The sequence below is a fragment of the Macaca thibetana genome, chromosome 14, assembly GCF_024542745.1.
Source record: "Macaca thibetana thibetana isolate TM-01 chromosome 14, ASM2454274v1, whole genome shotgun sequence".
In the NCBI taxonomy this organism is placed as follows: domain Eukaryota; kingdom Metazoa; phylum Chordata; class Mammalia; order Primates; family Cercopithecidae; genus Macaca; species Macaca thibetana.
Genome location: NC_065591.1, coordinates 5,109,772 through 5,128,372, shown reverse-complemented (window position 1 = coordinate 5,128,372; position 18,601 = coordinate 5,109,772). Strand labels below are relative to the sequence as shown.

At 58.4% G+C, this 18,601-nt stretch overlaps 1 protein-coding gene and 1 long non-coding RNA gene across 7 annotated transcripts in view; one reads left to right on the top strand and one right to left on the bottom strand.

Moving 5' to 3' along the window:
- Nucleotides 1-18,601, bottom strand: part of MRPL21 (mitochondrial ribosomal protein L21) — a 1,021,966-nt gene that overhangs the window by 566,080 nt on the left and 437,285 nt on the right. The window contains exon 1 of one of the 6 annotated variants that reach the window (XM_050758229.1): nucleotides 6,537-6,540. The exons of 4 other annotated variants lie outside the window; for them this stretch is intronic. The gene's annotated coding sequence lies outside the window, so the exon portion shown is untranslated. Of the gene's footprint in view, nucleotides 1-4,957; nucleotides 4,962-6,536; nucleotides 6,541-18,601 lie in introns of those variants that run through there. One more of the 6 variants, XM_050758222.1, reaches the window with a different exon arrangement.
- LOC126935984 (uncharacterized) lies at nucleotides 2,430-10,417 on the top strand. The gene is made up of 5 exons (XR_007719363.1): nucleotides 2,430-2,807; nucleotides 2,911-3,014; nucleotides 4,792-5,209; nucleotides 7,391-8,325; nucleotides 8,988-10,417. It is a non-coding gene; the product is annotated as an uncharacterized LOC126935984 (long non-coding RNA).

The window sequence follows — 18,601 nt, the reverse complement described above, 5'->3', positions numbered from 1 at the left end:
GAAGGAGGGAGCGTGGGTACTCAATGCTTCCCAGAGTCCCAGCAACGCTGCCCAGAGCAGGTCTGTGCAAGGGAGGGCAGTCATCTGCTTTGCCAGGGTCTGGAGTCCCCTTCTTTCTTTCATCAGGACTCCACGTCCTCTGCCCCATGGCTCCCTCTTTCCAAACTTCTCTCTGGCCAGGACTTACACTCTGCAGCCCACAGTCTGGGGTGGAATTCCACGTCCTCCACTTACTAGCTGTGTGTCTTTGGGCCTGTGACTTAACTTCTCTGTACTTCAGTTTCCTTCTCTATAAAGTACGATCAGGATATGCCCTACCTCACAGGTTTTTATAAGGATAAAATGAGGGACATTCACAGGATATTGGAACAGTGCCGACCCCTAGCAAGCACTAGGTCAGTGTTTGCTAAATAGATGAAGAAACCTTCTCCATGGGTAGGCTGAAGGTAGAATAGCATCAGGACCTGTCTGTGACCCAGGCTCGAGGGCTGTGGGCTCAGAGGAGGGGAAGAGCCTGCTGTGGTCAGGCCCACATCCAGAGGGGGCTTTTGCTTAGCAGAGGTTGCTGGCCAGGCAGTCCCAGCCGCACCCCATTTTATGCATATTAGAGAGAAATCCAAGCGTGATGGTCTGCAATTGTCCCGTTTGTTTACAGCATTTGTTGGAGCATATTTCTGGCAAGGAAGCTAACAATAAACCAAGGTCCGGGCCGGCCCGGCTGGTGGGCAGCAAATGAAGACAGCTGCCGAGGCGGGTGCCTCCCGGTGGGCTGGGGCCGGAAACCAGGGGCTCTGTCTCAGGCGCTTCAAAGAAGAGCCTTTGTCTAAGGCAGCCGAGCCAAGGGCCCCGCGGGGGCAGGCTGGCTGGGGCTCTGGGTGATGCCCGACTCACTCCACGACCCCACACGGGCAGCTCCCGCTCCCCGGGCCTCAGGTTCCCAACTGCGAAGCAAAGGGGAACTAGGGCCCTATGTACCTGCTGTGAGCCCCGCGTCAGCTCCAGGGAAGGGAGGGTGCTCTTGGGGTGCCGCCTCACTCCCTAGAGCCTGCATTCTGCAGCTTCGAGATAGAGAGAGACCTCAGAACACTCAGCCAAGAAACAGACAGGCCAGGGCATGGCCTCCAGACACGAGGTCATGGGAGGAGAGTCAGGGCCGCCCAGTGAGAGGACACAGAGGCTCTGTGGGAGAAGGGAGGGACAGTCGCGGCATGGGCACACGCAGACCTGGCAGGAGGATCTTCTGATGGCCACCGGGCCTGCACCCCTGCTGTGAGCCCAGAGCCCCATGCACCTGCTTCTTGTCCACCTCCAGAAGGATGTTGCCTTCTGTACATCCTTGTTGAATGGTGTCCCAAGGGAACTCTGAGATGTCACTTCAGGTGACTCCCCTGCCTCCCAAAAACAGTTACTGAAGGCGTTTTTCACAAAGGACGCCTCATGAAGCCACAGCTTTTAAGGACCTCTAGTGTGAAACGGGAGTGTTTCAGGCATGAGAAAAGGCCCAGCAGTTTCTGGAAAGAGAAGAGGACACTCCTCTGACTCCGCCAAGCGGGCCTGCCCTGTGTCGCGCTGGCCCATGCAGCTGCCGAGCCCGGCCGTTGGGCAGCACTTGGCGATGGGTGGCCGTGGGCAGGTTCCCTGGGCTCCTGGGGTCTCGTCTTCAGTCTGTACTTTGCACTGTCCTCCTCCCGCTGGGTCAAACCCTGCACTCAGGACCATCTGCAGGTCACCTCGCTGAAGCCGTCCACAGCACCAGAGGCTTCACTGGTTCCTCTGTTTTCTCTGAAGGCAGAGAATCTTCTAGTGTGTGTGATTTACAATGATTTGTGTCCCGGTTTTATCTGCTACAGCTGACCAGTAGTTTGACACAAGCGGACTGTGCTCAAATCTCTGAACCACCCCCACCACCACCACCGCTCGCCCCACACCTTGTCCTGAGCTCAGCATGTCACTGTGTACGGGAAGTGGGGGGCGGGGGGGGAATTCACGGCCAGATCCTCCAAGTCAGGTGCTTTGCACACTAAATCTTACTTGACCTCCAAGCAAATGGGTGATATAGTGCCCAGGCCACAGACGAGGACCCAGAGAGTCAGAGAGGCAAAGGGTTTCCCCCAGGAACATAACGGAGTTGGACGCAGACGCTTAGGGTTCCAAGGTCTTCTCATCCCCTCTCAGTGAAGGTCAGCGGCAGGGAGAATAAATGTGCTAGGGGCTCAGGAATTCTCGGAGTCAGGGTTGATGATGCCACTGACCTTGCTGGACTTAACATTCATTCAACAAATATTTGTCCTAGACACCAGAAGAACCAGAGGAAGCTCCGCCCCTAGCCCCAGGTGCCTGCTTAGGTGCAGGCAACACTGCTGATAAGGTGGGACCCTCTCGTGGGGGCGTGGGCTAGAGGGTAGGCATTGCGCATAGGCTCTGGCTTGCTGCAGAGGTGCCTCTTGTCTGGTGAGGGGAGCACGGGTGGGGGATGGGGCTGGCCCCAGCCAGGACATCGTCTGTGTCACTCAGCAGCAGACTGACCGGCGCCTACTGCCCGGCCAGCACTTCTGACCCCTCTGCCTGCCTTAGCCAATATTTGAGGTCAGGAGGCAAGTACAGCATCTGTGGGCAGGCCACCTGGCCAATGGGGTTCCCCTCCGGGCCTTCTGCTGCCATTCTGCTTCCTGAAGCCAGGAAGCCCAGTTCAGGGGCTCCGCCAGGGCTCCCGTGGTCCTGCCTGTAGCAGGGAGGTAGCAGGACCCCCTTGTTTAGCCTCTGCTGCATCCTTAGCTGCAGCAGGGAGCCTGCCAGGCAGGTGTGGGGTGGGTATCTCTCGCCGAGGCCCCCTAGGCACTCTTGTGTCAGGGTGGTGCTATCTGAGATCCTGGAGGCATCTCAAATGGGGACCCTTTCTTAACCACACAGACAGGCAGGACAGCGGTATCTTCCTGCATGACAGAAGGGGAAACTGAGGCCCAGGGTGATGCAGCCTGGGACCTCCCAAGCCAAGGTCCAAGCTCTTACCTCAGGTATGGAGTTCCCATGATAACCGTGGGTCACTGCAGCCCCACTGCCGGGCCTGGGGTCTGCACTGTCACCAGCATCCCCAGGGACTCGAGGGATGGCACAGCTTTGGGAAGAAATCCTGCCCGTGGTGAGGTCTGTGTCCTGCCCCAGGCAGACCATCTCAGCACTAGATGTTAGCCAGCTGTGGGCCATCTGGGGGAGCGTCTGAGAGCCGGGCCTTGAAACTTGGCTAGAGTTTGGTCAGCACCACGAGGTCCACCTGCCCACTGGAGCCTCCACGTTCATCTCCCCAGGTGCTGCCTGAGTTTGGCTTGTGATTCCAAAACCAGGTGAAGGCGCAAAAGCCGTGCTTCAGCCGCGAGGGGCCCATGGGCCCAGGAACGCTTAGAATTGAGCTTGCTCCAGAGAAGACACGCAGGGCCAGGGAAGGTGGAGGAGCAGTCGCCCTCCCCTCGCTGTCCTGGGAGGTCTTCCTGAGGAAGGTGCCATCTGCTCAGAGACTGAGGATGAGGAGAGAGGGCACAGCCTATGGGGACAGGGGAGGGGCCTCTCCCAGTCCCAGGGATCATCTTCCAGGAAGGCCCAGCCCATCTGAGGAGCTCCATACGCCCCCGCGATGGGTGGCAGGGCTGGGGCTCTGTGGCAGGGCTTTGAACTGCCAGCCAGCCCCAGGACGGCTGCCTGGCTGTGTTGCTGGCCCTCCTCCTGGCGCTGCCCCACTGTCCCCGAACTGGATCCAGGCAGACAGGGAAATGTGGATGTCAGCTCTGAACCACCACATTCCTGAGGTCCTCTCCGGGCCCGGAGCTGCGCGGTCTCCTCTTTCGCGTTAACCCGAAAAGCCGTGCTGGGGGGTCCTGGCCCCCCCTACTCTGCCGCCTCTGCATTCCCTGCCCCTGCCAGCGCGGCCCAGCCAAGGCTTGCAAGCGCATTCCCAGGGGGCCTGGGGCGGCTGCCGCCTCCCGCAGGCGGAGTATTTTGGGGGCGTCCCCTAAATGAAAACAGGGCAGGAATGCTGGAGGCCACACCGTGTCCCCAAGGCTTGGGTGCGGTGCTTGGAGCTGGTACAGAAGAGGGAAGGGGGAGGGAGGAGGAGAGCGGAGGATGGGAGGAGAGAGGGGCCTGGAAAGCCCAGGAGAGCCAGCTGGACAGGGTGGGATGGCATGGGAAGAAGAGGGAGCCCTGTGAGGGCTGCAGGGCACCAGGGGCCTCAGAAAAGTCACACGCGGGAACCAGGGTGGAAATCTCGTCTGCCGTGACGCTCACCCTCTCTGTGGCCCATTTTCTCATCTGTGAATTGGGAGATGGTGTTTTGAGGTCCCCACGGGGCAGGGCCCGAGTAAGGGCTGACGGGGAGCTAGGCTTGGCCTCCGCCCTGTCCTCAGGAAGGGGCCGTGTGGTGTACACATGTGCTGGCCCTGGTGGTCCCCTTGGGGTCCTGGTCCCCATCAGTCACGGCACTGGGCCTCCCTGTGGCTGATTCTTTGTGGGTCGTGGAATTTCTAGTTTTAAGGGGACCCGTGTGGCACAGCAGGGAGCTCCTGAGTGGCAGCAGGGTGCTCCCCAGGCAGGTGTGGGTGGGCGTCTCTCGTGGAGGCCCCCGAGGCACTCCCGAGTCTGGGTGGTGCTGTCTGAGCTCCCAGAGGCAGGCCCTGGCTCAGGCAGAAATCTTGTCCAAAGGGAATCTTGTCAGATGCCTCCCACTGCGACATCCCCATCTCCTTCCCCACAGTGATAGCCTGGTAACCGGCCGTGCCTCTTTGTCCCTTGTCCTCCCAGGTCCCTACATGGGTCAAGATGGGAGCCGCCTTGAAGATCTCCATTCTGCAGAGGAGGAAACTGAGGCACAGACATGGATGGAGGGAATTTGCCCAAGGCCCTTCGGCCTTCTGGGCCAGGACCCCAGCCCCAGCCCAGTGGCAGGAAGAGGGTCTCATGCCGCACCCCCCCCCCGCGACCCCGATAATCCTGCATGCACGGCACAGGCCTCGGCCCTCCTCTCCCCTGGCCTGGTCCCACCCTAGTGGGCCCGGCAGTGGGTCCTTCCATCCTGCCTCTGTCACCGCCACGGAAGAACATCGTGATGCATCCCGGGCCTCTGTCCTGCAGGCCAAGGGGGACTTCCCTGAGCACAGCCACTCACCACACCGCTGGGTCTGGATCCCACGCAAGGACAGGCCTGGGTCCCTGGACCAGGGTAAGAGGGAGACACAACAAGGCCCAGAGAAGTTGACTGACTGCCTAGGGTTTCTGGTCAACGGGCAATGGAGTCGTTTTGACACCCAGGTCTGGCCTCTTTGGTCTGCGGCAGGCAGTGTTGGGAAGCAAGCTTGGGCCCCCTCCAGCCACCCCAGTTGCTCCTCTGAGCCCCTGAGGTGGGCATCAGACCCAGGCCTCTCCCACGGCAACAGGAGGGTACAGAGAAGGAGCCTTTGTCCAGCCCTGGAGAAGGCCCTGCTGGGCAGGGGCAGTTAATGGACCTGCCCGGGGTGGGCCCCACACAATGGCACGTTGTGCCACCTGTTGGGGGAGATCATCGTGCTTGCCCATCAGGGCCCCATCGTGGGGACACACAGCTCATAGGTGCAGACCCACAGTGGCTGCCCAGGAGCCAGGGCCCTCCAGTCTGAGAACACAATGGCCATCAGTCACCAGCACGGCACGGGGCCCTGGGCATGGGGAACCGGCAGGAGAGGGCCGACATGAGCGCCAGTGGCACCACCAAGACGCCCAGGCTTGGAAGGGTGAAGCCAGCCTGGCTCAGCCCTGCACAGCTATAGCCTTGACACGCACCTCTCCTTCCTGAGCCTTGGTTTTGCATTCCCACAGCGGGGCCAAAGCCCCCTCTGCCATACCTGCCAAACTTTGGGAGAGATGACGGGAAATCAAGGACGAAAAGGTTCATGAGAAAGAAAGTGGGCAGATAAGGCTGCAGAAAGGTAATGGGAAGCTAAGCCTTGGTCTAAGAAGCCCAGTGAGAACCTGCACAGCATGGCTGTGGCCCCCAAATGCCCCCTGGATGGGAGACAGCTGGACCAGGCCTCACATGCCAGGGAACAGTCCAGGGGTCTCTCCACCGCAGACCACACTGTGACCCCGGGCACCTGCTCCCCACTTGGAACTCGTTTCTCCGAAGCTGAAATGAGGGAGCTCAAGACTCCCAGGCCCTTCCTTCTACCTCCCTGGACACCAGAGGTGGCTGCCGTTGGGCGCTAAGGACGCTTGACACAGAGGAGCCCCAACATGGGCCGAGAGGGGCCCTGGGCGGTGCAGGCCGCAGTGCCCTCCCTGTCCTGGCAACATGCAGGGACCCCAAACCTCCAGCGAGAAATCACTAAAATAGCCAGCGGCAGCTTTCCCACAGGCCTCCCATGTGGTATTTTTAGCCCTGGAGCCAGAGGCTTGGCTTGTTAAGAATAGCCTGGGGCAGTGGGAACGTGCTCCGGCTGCAGGCGGGCTGCGGACTCCCATGCACCGGTCAGTGGGTGCTCCAAGGGCCGAGAGGTGTCCACAGACCATAGGCTCCCCCACAGGGACAGGGGCAGTTCTCACTTGCAAAATCAAAAAGTTGCAATCCAATGCATTGGGCTTCTGTGACTGCAGTCAGGAAAGACGGTGGCTGTCCTCCCAGGGAACCCCAGTGGCCGAGCCTCCCAGGGGCTGGCAGGCTGGATTTGGCCTCCCACCTTGCCCTCTGCAGCCCCAGCCCGACACTCTCAGCGGGTGAAGAGGTTGAGCTGCCAGGGTCAGGCTGGCGGGTGATGAAGTTGAGCTTCCAGGGTCAGGCTGGGTGAGTGGTTCCAGCCCCAGGGGTGGGGGGGCCATTCCCAGGTCACCCAGCCAGGACCTGATGCACCCGGGTCAGCTCCTGCAGCCTGGACTGTCTGAGAATCCCTCCCCAAGGAGATGCTCCTCCATAGCACAGGTCAGAAAGGGGCCTGGAGTTTTGCGGGGGGAGCCCTTGGCCCCTCAACACCCCAGCCAAGGAGGAGCGCCCCAGCCCCTCACACATGCTCCTTGGGGATTTGGTCCAGGCCCCAGGGATGGAGTGAAGCTGTCCCACCGTCAGCCCAGGCACCTCTGGGGCAAGAGGCCCATCCCTAGTCAGCCCTGTTCTGCCGCACAGGCTGTTGTGCGAGCTGCGGTCTCTGTCGTGCAGAGCGGTAAGGCTGGCAGGACTGCCAAGGCTTGGGACCGGAGGCATACACAGCCAACAGTCAGTGCTGTGAAGACAAAGAACCTGAAAAGTCAAGGGCTTCCAAGAGTGACAGAGACAGCCTTTCATCCAGTACTTCTTGACTCTGAAACCTCCCATGGCTCCCCAGTACCTGCAGCAGCTAGAAATCCAATTCGCTGATGAATCCTTGTTTCCTTCCAGATACAAACTCATCTGAAAGCATTAAAACAATGGAAGCAGGTGAGAGCAGAGAGATCCCAAGTGCAGGTGAAGTGGGGTCCCTGAGGCAGGCTCAAAAGCTGCTTCTCAAGGCAGGGGGTGCCCTGTGTGCCTTCTGAGAGCACAGCCTGCAGACAGAGTCCAGATATCTCGGGCAGGCCTTTGAGGCCTTCGTGTCAAAGCCCAGTTCTACCACTTCCTAGCGTTATACCTTCGGCCTGGTGGGAGTCCCTGGTTGCCAGTTGATGGTGTCATTGGGGAAGTCCAATGGTGGACCCCAGCACAGCAGGCGCTCAGCAGTGCAGCAGTATCATTGCTTAGCCCCACCTCCCTTTCCAGACTCCGCACCCCTCCTCAGGCTCAGAGCAAGGACTTCCCCCTGCCCCTCCACCCGGCCTCCTCACTCCCTGTGACTCTGCCCAAGCAAGACCTCCCCGTGGAATTCGTTCATTTGTCAACTCATTATGCAGCCGGCCAGCCATCCCTTCTTTTTTATCCACGTTTTCTGAGGGCCTGCTGTGTGCCAGCTGCTGGACACATGAAGACATGGAAGACCCTAGGCCTTGACCTCCAAGAGCCCCAGTTTGGTGGAAGAAGCAAACAAGGAGACTGCAAAACACACCCTGTGATGGGGAGGGTTGAGGTTACCAGTGGGAGAGGCGAGCTGGCAGGGCTCAGTGGTGCGGGTGCAGGTGGGGGACCAGGGACACCGCAGGAAGGAGATGGCTAGGTTGAGCTTTGCAGGCTCCAGGGGGAGAATGAAGAGCTGGCACCTGCAATATGCCTGGAGCACAGCAGGTCAATACAACCAGGACCATCCCATCCTGCATCCCCACCATGAACTTGGACTTTCTGGAAGGTCCTTGCTTATCCCAGCATCCACACACCCTTGACCAGACCTGGTCAACATTTGCTTAGTAAGTGAATCAATGAATAGTTTGCTCCAAAAGGCTCCTTGGTAATGGGGTTAGCCCATGGGAAGCTGTGGGGTAAGGGAGGAGAGAGAGGATTCTGACCTCCCAAGGAGCTGGGCTGTGGTCTCCTGCTCTGCCTGGAGCCAGCCCTGGGCCCTTGGCATGAAGACCTGGTGAATATGCCAGCCCGGTGTTCTGTACCTTCCTCCTCCCTTGAGGCCTCTACTAGCCTCCTCTCACCCATTCCTGCACCTGCCACACCAATCTGTGTGGAGTGCCCACTCCAGCCAGGCCCTGCTCTATCAGCAAACTCAGCGGGCAGAACCCCTGCCCCATGGCACTGCTTCAGCCTGGTGAGACCGGCAAGGAGATTGTGAGCAAGAGGGCAGTGGGCTCTGCTAGAAGTCACAAGCGGTGCGGAGAGGATCGGGGGCATTTGGAGCACAGTGGACCGGGATTACAGAGGTACAGGACAAGGCAGCCCAGGAGGAGGGAGCAGCCAGTGCAAAGGCTCCAAGGCAGGAGGGCGCAGAGGCCCGTGGGGCTGGAGCAGAGGGAACTGGGAGGATGGGCAGACGGGGTTGGGCCTCATTCAGCCACTGGAAGCATTTTGATTTTCCTCGAAGGCAGGAACTAGTGGGAGGCTTGGTCTCACATTTTCCCAGGATCGGCCTGGCTGCTGGGGTAAGAAGAGACTGGAGAGAGACCACGATGGAAGTCAGGAGGCCAACAAGGAGCCGGGGTAGTCCTCTGGGGAGACGTGATGTGGCTTCAGCCCCAGTGGTGACGGCGGGGTAGAGCCAGCGGGGTTCTGAACTGAGTGGATGTGAAATGAGGGAAAGAGGGACGCTGTGGTCAGCAGAATCACGCCTCCCCTAAAGATGCCCCATCCTAATCCCTGTCACCCTTGACAGTGTGACCTCCACTGCAAAGGGGACTTTTCAGGCATGAAGATTAAGGAACCCTGAGATGAAGAGATGGCCCTGGACTGTCCAGCGGGCCCAGCGTCATCACAAGTGTGCTTATAAGTGGAGGAGGAGGCGGGGGAGCCGAGCAGATGCAGAGGTCGGAGGGACGTGCAGTTGGCTTGAGATGGAGGAGGAGCTATGAGCCGAGGAGCATGGGCAGCCTCTGGAAGCTGGAAAGGGCAAGGGTTTTTCCTGGAGCCTCCAGCAGCACCCAGCCCCGCTGCCACCTCAACTGTAGCCCGGTGAGACGGTGTCCGATTCCTGACCTCCAGAACTGTGAGATAACACGTGCTGCTTTAAGCCACTGCAATTGTGGAAATTGTCACAGCAGCCATAGGAAACTGTACAGGGGTTGAAGATGACCTGCTGACCTCCGAGCTCACGCTGAAGCCTCCTGGAACACTGTGGGTTGTGAGCAGGGATGAGAACGCAGCATGGAGATGAAAGTTGCATCCACCGGGGAAGGCCTGCTGGCATCGCAATTTCAGGGAAGATTCCCAGGCTGAAAAAAGAGAAAGTGGCCAGTGTGGCACAGAATGCCCCATGTCAAAGAAATGGCACCCAAGCCATCCGTCAGTCCCTCACCTGCCACACAGACAGCACCTTGGACCCAGCACGATGTCACTCACCACACTGATGCTGTCCACAGGCATCGCCTTGCTTTTGCGACTCTGTGAGATTTGTCAGCTTGGTTTGGCTCTGGGGTTGTATCAGAGCTGTCAGCCTAGGAACCCACCCTGGTTTTGTGTCTGTACTATTTCCACAGCGTTGGAATAAAAGGCGTTTTAACCAACACCAGGAACCCATGGGAATCTTTTCAAAGGCTCTGTATCAGCACAACCGAAGGAACACTGTTGTCAGCAATGAAATCGGTTGAGGATTCGAAGCCGGCATGTGGTGCACACAAATTTCCTTTTTTTTTTTTTAAATCAATGATTAGACGATTCCTTGGAGCGGTTTTAGGTTCACTGCAAAACGGAACAGAAAGTGCGGAGTGACCATATCTCACCTTCCCAAACACACACACAGTTTTCTCTGTGACTAACATCTTGCATCTGTGGCACATTTGTTGCAATTGGGGAACCAATATTGACCCATTATTATAAAGTCAGTAGTTGACATAAACATTCACTGTTGGTGTGGTGATTCTGTGGCTTTGGATAAATGGAGAGTGACGTGTATCTGCCATTACAGTATCATGCAGAAGAGCTTCACTGCTCCCCAGTGTCCTCCGTCCTCCATCCACTCACCCCTTACCTCCCCCAGCCCCTGGCAGCCACTGATCCTTTTCTGTCTCCACAGTTTGCCTTTTCCGCGTGTCGCAGGGTTGGGATCATGTAGCCTTTTCAGATCAGCTTCTTTCACCGAGTGACGTGCAGTTAATTGCTCTTCCTTTCTTTCCGCGACTTAAGAGCTCATTTCTCTTTAGCACTGGATAATAATATTCCACTCTCTGGACGAACCGCAGTTGATCTCTCATCCGCTTTGTGAAGGGCATCTGGATCGCTTCCAAGTTTGGGCAGTTACGAAGAAAGTGACGGAAACATGCCGAAAACATGGCTCACGTGCTGTGTTCGTGGCGTGTGGAGGGGGCGCTTCAACCATCAAAGGAAGTTTGGAAAGAGGTGGAGTTCGATGACCTTGGGGCCCCTGGAGCAGCATGACTCCAGGACGTGGGAGAACTTTCTGGAAGGTGAGCTGTCCAGCAGTGTGGGGCCAGGGTAGCCAGGACATCTCAAGAAACCTTTCCCTGACATCTCGCCTCCCCCGCCAGGTGTAAGCAGAGGACAGGAAGAACTGACAGGGATGTGCTCTGCTCTGCGAGAACACTGGGCACTGCTACGTCCCGGGACTCTGGGCCTGGGCAGCTCTTCCCTTGGCAGAGGGCACCGCTCTCCTGCTGCTGCCATCTCCTGCCTGCCATCACCCCGAGGGGCAGCCCTAGGGCAGGGCGTGAGAACCTTTCATCTCTATCCCTGCTTCCCATCTCAGGACCTCCCAGTGCCCCCAGCCACACCTGAGTCATTAGGGCTTTGCCATCTGACCCCTGCCCTGCACAGGGAGAAGCAGGAGGTGGCACAGATGGGCGTGGAGCCAGAGCCACCCCAGCCCTGCTGTAGGACCACCCCCCAGCGGTGTTATCAATGCCCATCTGAGCCAACTGCGCACAAAAACAGGAAGACTGGGACAAGATCTTTCACCTTCCTTCGATTGTCATCATCCAATTGTTCTTCCCGCGGTGACGCCATCCGGCAGCTTCACCGATATTCCTCTCTGGCATGGCAGGGCCAGGCCCACCCCCCACAGAGGAGACAAGGCGGCGGAGAAGCCGGCCTTTCTGCAGGGCACAGGCAAGGGGCTGTGTGTTGCCAGATGCACAGAAAGACCTCGACCACAACCTGGGCTTTCAGGGCAAACCCAGGGGCCTTTTCTTGACTATGCTGGGGGCATGGAAATGACTCCTCAAAATGCAGCACTTACAGCAACAGGGGAGCAGCTCTGCCAGACAGGCCCAAGTCCTGGGTTCAAGTGCCTGCTGCGTGGCAGGTGGTCCCGGACAGCGAGGGCCCACTCAGGGGAAAACATGGTGAGACCTGGGATCTGGGCTTTGACAACTGGCCAGTAAGACGAGGCTGGCAGGCTTGGGGGCAAATTGGCCACAGCAGCTGCTGCGCTCCTGGAAGAATTACATGAGGAGTAGTGTGGCTCCCCTAGAGTTCCCACCTCCAGCAGGAAAGCATGGACAGGAACCAGAGGGCTGGAACCTCTGGAGACCCGGTAGGGAAAGGCCACCTAATCCCCCGGTGCTTCTAGGAAGATTTTTCAATATATAATTGTGACAGCGGGAAGTTGCGACAAACCCCTGGGGCTGGGAGAAGCCATGCACCAGGATAGCAGGTCTTAAGTGAGGAGGGCAAGGACAAAGATGCCCCAGGACGCCCACCCAGAGCCTGGAAGGTGGAAGGTGCTGCCCTCACCAGCCCCCGCTAGATACTCACATGATCACACACACGGGTGTGCAGGTGCGTGCATGCACACACACACAGTGGCTGCTGGGTAGTGAGTGGGTCCTTGCTCCCTGTGGAATTTGTGAAGCCACTTGGGAGGACGCACCCTCCCTGGCCTCCAGGGGCTCCATGCATGTCCAGCAAGAACACGTGGCCAGGAGGGGAGGCTGGCTTTGCTGATCCCAAGGCCCAAACATTCACAAAGGCAACTGGGAACTTGAAGGACATGGGGTCGAGTCCCAGCTCCTGCACCTCTGTCCTCACCTCTGCACCAGGCCTGAGATCCCTGGTCCTAAGTACCTCCTGGGGATGATGTGAGCTCTGGGAAGAAAAGAGGAGGCAGGGCTTGATGACAGCAGCTCCTGGGGCAGGCAGGGGCAGCTAGGATGACAATGCTGGTGGCAGACTTTGAGGGGTACAGGATGCCTTGCTCTCCACCCCCAGGGCTTTAACAATATGAGGCAAGCTCAGCCGGATTTGGGAGGCCATGACAGCCCAAGTCCCTGCAGCAACAGCGGATGTTTTTGCTGACCAAGATTGGCTGGGAAGAGACAGCAGCGTGCCACCGGGTGGAGAAGGTGGGTTGGTCCAGAACATTTCAGCTACAAGCGACAGAACACCAATTTAAACTGGTTACAGCCAAAAGGAGAGGGTTAATTGGTGTAGAACAGCTTCAGGCACAGCTGGTTCCAGGAGTCTGTCATCAGAACTTGGGGTCTCCATCCCTCCTTCTCTAACTCTGCTTTCCCATGTTGGTATCACTCACGGGCAGACTTGCCCTTCTGTCTTTTCCTTCTAGTCCAAGATGGGCATGGGGCCAGATCCAGAGCCATCCTGGTCCTGGGTGGCTGCCTTGCCAGCTACAGAACCAACTTCCGGCAGTGTTATCAGTGCTTTCCTGAGTTGACGAGCACCATGCACCCAGAGGGGCTCTACCTTGCTTTGAGGGTGGTTCGGATGTTCTCTCTTTCCTCTCTTTTCTTTCTGCCCCCGTCAGAGAGACAGTTGTGGGGACAACAGAAGGGGCTTGGTACTGGCATCTGGAGGGCAGACGCTAGAGATGCTGTTAGGTACCCTACAGGGCCCAGGACAGTCCCCACAGCAGAGAATTATCCGGCCACGGTGCAGGATAGAGAAATCCTGGGACAGTGGCTGTGGACGTCCAGATCTGGTCATTCCTCCAGCCACAGCGGGCTTTCGGAGGTTGTCCTGAGACTGCAATGCAGGGGGACAGTCCTCAGGAGCAGGGTGGTCCCCCCGTGGGCTGAGGATAGATCTTTGGGAGGCAGCAGTGGCCTGAGCCCTGGACCAGAAGGCAAGGGTCCTGGCTCTCATTTCCCTTCATTCCCCCTCTGCTCAAATGTGTCACTCCCCCCTTGCCACCCGCGTTTACTTGTCTGAGGCAGGAGCTGATCTAGGAGCTGGGGAACCACTCACAGGCCTTGGGCAAAGGTCAGTGCCTGCATAGACTTGGCCAGCACAGTGTGCTTGAGCCCAGCATCTCAGCCTCCTCACCACGGGGATCGTGCGGCCAGGGAAGTGCTGGCTTGCTTCCAGGTTGGTTTGGGTGTTTTCTATTTCCTCTCTTCTCGTGGCCCCCCCGCCCCACCCCGCCCCACCCCGCCCCAAGTTCCCATTGAAATGCCGGCCAAACGGACAGCTACAGAGGCAGTTCCAGACCGCAGCCTTCCGGGGCCCTGCTCTGAGCAGCTGCCTGAGAGTCCCAGGCCGGGCGTACATTGTTCCATTTTTGGAATTCTTCGGGAGTGAGAGCAGCCTCGGCTGTCAACAGTGCTCTGTTCACAGAGGCCGGCCCGGCAAAGGAGAGAGGGTGAGCTATTGTCCAGGACCGGGCTGCGGGCCGCAGGAATGTGCTGGAATGCCGGCCCGCATGGCACAGTCCCAGAGCGGAGCCTTTGTGTGCAAACACCACCGGGCAGCAGGGCCATCCCATAAATAATGATGACTTCACCCCTAGATATCAGGCTCCAGTGGCGGGATGGGGTGGGGGCGGGGGCCGGCCCGCAAAGGGAGACCACAGGGGAGGCGCACCCTTCCCCACACACAGGGCCCCGCAGCAGCCTCTATGCAGGAATGCCAGCCAGAGTGGGGCTGGGGTGGGTGCCTGCCCCTGGAAGCAGGCTGCATTTACTGTCTAGGGCCAACTGACACCCCACAGTGCCTGAGACCTTGGCATCAGGGCTCAGAGCCTCAACCCCAAAGGGTCCTGATGAAAATGCTGGTATAAGTATAGGCAGTTCCGGTATGGGTGCAGAGGTGCAGGTATGGGCATGTGCAAGTTGCGGGTATAGGGGGACGGGTGCAGGTATAGGCGGAGGGATACAGGTACAGGCGGGGGGATGGAGGTATAGGCGGAGGGGTGCAGATATAGGTGGAGGGGTGCAGGTATGGCTGGAGGGGTGCAGGTACAGGTGGAGGGGTGCAGGTACAGGTGGGGGGATACAGGTATAGGCGGGGGGATGCAGGTATAGGTGGAGGGGTGCAGGTATGGCTGGAGGGGTGCAGGTGGAGGTGGAGGGGTGCAGGTGTAGGTGGAGGGGTGCAGGTGGAGGTGGAGGGTTGAAGGTATAGGTATATGCAAGTGTGGGTATAGGTGGAGGGGGACAGGTATAGGTGGAGGGGGGCAGGTATAGATGAAGGGGTACGGGTGGAGGTGGAGGGGGGCAGGTATAGATGGAGGGGTACGGGTGTAGGTGGAGGGGTGCACGTATGGGTGGAGGGAGCAGGTGTAGGTGGAGGGGTGCAGGTATAGGTGGAGGGGTGCAGGTACAGGTGGAGGGGTGCAGGTACAGGTGGAGGGGTGCAGGTACAGATATATGCAAGTGCGGGTATAGGCAGAGGGATAGGGAGCCCTAGATACATCCCCCGGGGGATGAGGCCACTCCGCCTCCTCCAGGCAGGTCACCTCTGTGAGCTGCTGCGCCTCCTTCCTCAGTAGAAAGGGGACCACAGACATAAGTCACGCCTTCAGCACGTGGCAGTGGCAGGTGTGATGAGAAGGGTGTCTTCCCTCAGTGGTCTTCTTCCCCAAACCTCATAACCCAGTCCAACGGAGAGATCAACTAAAGGGCATTCTGTGAAATCCTCAAAAACAGTCCTCAAAACTGATCAGGAAGTCACAAGCAAGCAAAGACTGAGAAGCTGCCGCAGCCCAGGGAGTCTCAGGAAATGGGGTGACCCAGTGTCACGTGGGGCCCTGGATGGGGCTCTGGGACAGAAAAGGGTATTGTGGGAAAGCTAAATAAACTACAGACCTTAATTAACAAGAATACATTGACATGAGTTCGTTAACTGTAACAAGCACACCCTACTAATATTAGATGTTCACAGTAGGGGAAGCTGGGTGTGGGGTGCGCGGGAGCTCTTGCTGTGTCCGTAAGTTCTCCGTGAAGCTGCAGCTGTTCTAAAGTGGAAGGTGTGTAAAGTCGAATGGTTCAGAACCCTGCTCACCCTGGGACATGCAGCAGGTGCCCAGCCAGCGGCAGCCCTGACCATGGGACCAGCCCACCCCTTTCATTCTATCTACTCAGAGGAGCCTCTTTGATGTAACTGTACAGACTTTATCATGAGGACTAAGTGCAAGCGGGAGGTAAGAGTGCGTTGAGGGGAACCTGCAGAGCCTGGGCGAGTCCGTGTTCTGACCCTTCCTGACTCCAGGGCTTGGTTGAGCGACACGACCTGCTTCTTGGGGCTGCTGTGGGGCAGTGAGAAGACCCAGTGGGGTTTGCAATGTGGGGCACACCTGCTCCACACTGCGACCAGAGACTTTCAACTCAGAGCGAATCTGGAGGCATCTCTGAGCCTGCTCTGCTGACCCCAGCTCCCTCTCTCCTGCCCCTTCCTGGCCAACCTCAAAGGAGGGCTGGAGGCCTAACAGAGACTCTCCCACCACGCAGCATGTTACAACACCACACTGTCTTCCTGCGCCTCAGCCAGCACTGCAGTGGAAGCTTGCAGGAACAATCTGCAGAGTGTCCAGGGCTGAGGTCTGCCCAGGGCCCAGCTGCTGCCAGCAGCATGTAGGCTCTCACACAGCAGGGGCTGCTGCCCCACTTGGCAGGGCAGGGCACTGAGGACCAGAGGGGCAAACCATTTGCCCAAGGTCATTGCCAGGATTTAAACCTGCAAGTTGGAACTTGTGCTTTCAATCCTAGTGTCCAGTGGGCCACAACAGGTCCCCTAAGAGGGAAGGGGCTGCCCCGAGGCCACACAGCTCACAGGCACTGAGTCCTTGCACCCATACAGGGACCTGTCCTCCCTGCAGTCTGGGAGGCTCCATCCGTGCAGCCCCAGAAGACAAAGCCTGCAGCCTGGCAGGCGGGGAACTGCTCGGAGTCAGGAAGTTCAGGCAGGCATCTGGTGGCCCAGAGTGCTGCATTCTCACTGCCACTCTGCACCTGCCCCAGACCCTGAGCAGCCCCACACAGGGCCTGAGCAGTGCATGCATCAGTGCAAACGGGCCAGACAGCAGGTGCAGGGAGCACCCTGTCTTTGTGGGCCAGGTCCCTGCTTCCTGCACACGTGTGTGTCAAGGTACCTGCACCTCCTCATCTCCCCTAGGTGTGTCCAGCCTCACAGCCCACCCTTCTGGCCCTGCCTCTGACCATTGCTCCAACCAGACCACCCGTGCACCCCTCTCGCTTCCCACCCGTGGTTCAACCTGTTTGCCCTGCTGGAGACGGGTGACACTGCCACCCCTGGCCACCCACCGGCTCCTGCTCATCTCCCTCCCTTGGGGCGGGGTGTTCCTCCTCACCCGAACCTGGACCAGGCACCCCTCCTCTAGGCTCCATGGCACCCAGGCAGGCATCACCCTGCATGGAAAGTTCACACTGCCTCGTCTGTCTCTCCAAGTAGACTGGGTAAATACAAGCCAATGCTGGGTCTGAATCAGCTTGGCACCCCAGGGTCTGACGCTACCTGGTGCTCAGCCAGCACCTCCTGGATGGAAAGAAAGAAGGGAGGGGGAGGAAGGAGGGAGGGAGAGTAGATGCATGGAGGGAGGTAAGGAAGGAGAGAAAGACAGATCAGTGAAAAAAATGGATAGTTAAGAAATGTGTCCAGAAATGGAGAGATGGAAAGGAGAGAGGGGGGAAACAAAGCAAGAAGAAGGAAAAAAGGAAGGAAGAGAGGGAGGCAGGGGGAGAGGGAGGGAGGTTAGATATGCATGAAAGGATGGAAGGAAGGATGGAAACATAGAAAAATGGGTAGTTGAGGAAGGGCTGGAGGATTAGTGAATGAAGGGAGAGATGGATAGAAGAGAGAGAGGGAGGAAAGGAGGGAGGGAGGGAGGAAAGGAGGGAGGGAGGGAGGAAAAGGAGGGGGAAGGGCTGAAAGGAGGAAGATGGAAGGAAGAATGGGTGGATGGAGGAAAGGAGGGCTGGAGGAGTAGATATGGGTAGACGAATGGGTTTATTGGGTTTGGGAGGGTGGGGTTGGGTGGAAGCTCTTCACATTCTACTCAGGCTGTGTCCTCCCTTTGATGAACGAGGGGATCTCTGATCTCCGGTGACTTACCAAGCCCAGGGCACGTGTTTCCCTGAATTGGTAAATGGGGCGGAGTGGGGGTGGTGAAGATGTCATAAGAACCCATTGGCCCCCAAGTGATGTTGGCAGCACGGGCACCTGGGGTCGCCAAAACAAGACAGGCGCGTGCCCAGGCACGCCAAAATCCCCTGCAAGCGTGGAAAGCACCACAATCCTGGGGATTTTTCTAGCGTGGATTTTATTTTGCCAATGAGAAATAATCATAATCACATACAAGTGCCCAGAGGAGGAAGCCCAGTGCCGAGGTGACCTGCCGAATAGAGAGCTCCTTCCAACCCCTCGGGCCGGCCATGGGTGTGACTGCCCAACTTGGCTGTCCAGCCCCACCACCCAGCAGAGGCCCCATCCCCGACATGAGGCCAGCTTTGCCACCCAGGGGCACATTCGGCACCAGAATGGCTCTCACCAGGCGGCTTCAGCATCCCCCCATGGCCTGCTTGTCCACGGACCTCCGATGCGGCCGCCTGGGGGATGCTGCCTCTGGCACTCAATCACACGGGACCCGAGAGAGTGCAGCAAGGCCACGGCCTGACCCCTCGTCTCCTTCCCCGTCTTCACCTCTGTGCGCCACTCCGCAGGACTTCTTTTCCTGGCTCAGGCCCCAGAGTCCGGGGTGAGAGATGCAAGCTTTGTGCTCAGGCCCCAGAGTCTGGGGTGAGAGATGCAAGCTTTGTGCTCAGGCCCCAGAGTCTGGGGTGAGAGATGCAAGCTTTGTGCTCCTCCGCCACCACATTG